The sequence below is a fragment of the Galeopterus variegatus genome, unplaced genomic scaffold (genome assembly GCF_000696425.1).
Source record: "Galeopterus variegatus unplaced genomic scaffold, G_variegatus-3.0.2 Scaffold544, whole genome shotgun sequence".
NCBI lineage: Eukaryota > Metazoa > Chordata > Mammalia > Dermoptera > Cynocephalidae > Galeopterus > Galeopterus variegatus.
The window spans coordinates 587,715-589,419 of record NW_007726655.1 but is presented as its reverse complement, the minus strand read 5'-3'; the positions used below and the strand labels follow the sequence as shown (position 1 = coordinate 589,419).

Below are 1,705 nucleotides of genomic sequence, written 5' to 3'. Positions count from 1 at the left end.
CCCCAACATTTCCCTCTTGCTGAAAGATAGGCGAGGTGATAGACTAGTTCTGGTCAGTGGGCTGGGAGTGGGAATGGCATGTGTTAATTCTGGGCCAGGATTTTAAGAGCTGGTAATGTGCCCCCTTCCCCACCATCCTTATTTCCTCTTGCTACAGCAATGGGAGCCTGTGTCCTCCAGAAGACATAGCTGTGAGATAAAGGCAGCTTGGATCCCCAAACTTCCATTTGGAAAGGAGTATCCCTGGAGATCAGCTGATTTTGTATGAGCAAGAAATAAATATTTGTGTATTAACCCACTAAATTTTCAAAGTTATTTCTTACTATAGCATAACCTAACCTACCTTAATGCACGTAGGCATTGTGCTAAACACTAGAGATTAAAAAACAAACTGACCTATACCACATTGGTCTCTGCTTTTAAGAATCTTACAGTCAAAGACAGATGACTGAAGACAGACTTCAGTAGCTCATTGTCTGGTAGTTGACATGACTTAGAGAATAACAGGGGTCTCTCTTGGGAATATTCCCATTGCCTGTCAAACAGTATCCCACAGATGCTATTCTACTCCGTCCATTCTAGACAATCTCCAATTCTCATCTATCTATAAAATTAGGATATTACTATCTACTTAATAGGCATCTTGTAAGAATCAAAGGATCTTGTAAAATTCAGAATAGCACAGTGGTTAAAAGTAAAGGCTTTGAAAGTTTTTCTTCCTGTTAGGAGGTAGAAGACCACAAAAAGCCATGTCTCCCTTGATTCTGCTTCCAGACTCTCTAATCTGGTCCTTTGATCCATTGTCTATCTTTATACCAACACCACCCTGTCTTGATTAGTGTTTGTGAGCAGTTCTCCCCAGATTAATCTATAGATTTTATTCTATAGATTAATTGATCCAATCACAATCCCAGGAGGCTCTTTATTGCAGGGAAATTGTACCTAGTTTCAAACAACCTTATTCCCCAAGAAACTGTACTAGCCCAATTGTTTGAAAAATAATAACTGATTTTTTAGAAGCAATAGCCCTGTCACTGTTTTCTTTTGCCTGTGCCCAGGAAGCAGTGGTCAGATTACTAAATATATTCCTGAGGGCAGGAACTGTATCTTCCAGATTCTCAGAACTCTTTCATGTAAACAGATTTTGGCCCATTTTCCCTCCTAAGGACATCCACAAATATCTCCCCATGTGGTTCTAAGACTTAACTTCCCTAGACTTAACCTTCTCTGTCTGTCGTCTTGTTGAAACAAAGTCTTCCTTTGCCTATGTCCCCAAGGCCCCCTTCTGCTTGTCTCTACATGACCCTCTTTGCCAAGGCTCTCACCTTGCGAGCTCACAGGTAGCTGCCACGACACCTCACACAGTCTCCAGCCTCTGTGCTCGCCCTCCCTGTTGCTTCATCTCCTTCCCCAGTCCCAAGTACAGAAAAGACACCCACAACAAACCTGATCCCAACACCTTCCAGTGCTCAGGAAGAGGCAGCTGTTCAAAGCTTGACTCACCGTGGTAGAAAACAGTAAATCACGACCTATGGCTTATGGTTAAAGAAGCGGTTCACAGCTAAAAATTAACCTTTTTACTTATTTATTTTGTTAATTTTTATTTTAACATTTACTCGTACTTATTTGTGGGATACAGTATGTTATTTCAATACGTGCTAAAGTGAATCATTTAATGAGGACGTCCAGCTTAGTAGTACATGAG

At 41.1% G+C, this 1,705-nt stretch overlaps 1 protein-coding gene across 1 annotated transcript in view; it reads right to left on the bottom strand.

The window, feature by feature from the left end:
* HAO2 (hydroxyacid oxidase 2 (long chain)) overlaps positions 1–1,468 on the bottom strand; it is a 25,667-nt gene extending 24,199 nt beyond the window's left edge. Inside the window, exon 1 of the mRNA XM_008569922.1 lies at positions 1,447–1,468. The gene's annotated coding sequence lies outside the window, so the exon portion shown is untranslated. The remainder of the gene's footprint in view (positions 1–1,446) is intronic.
* Positions 1,469–1,705: the final 237 nt, after the last annotated feature.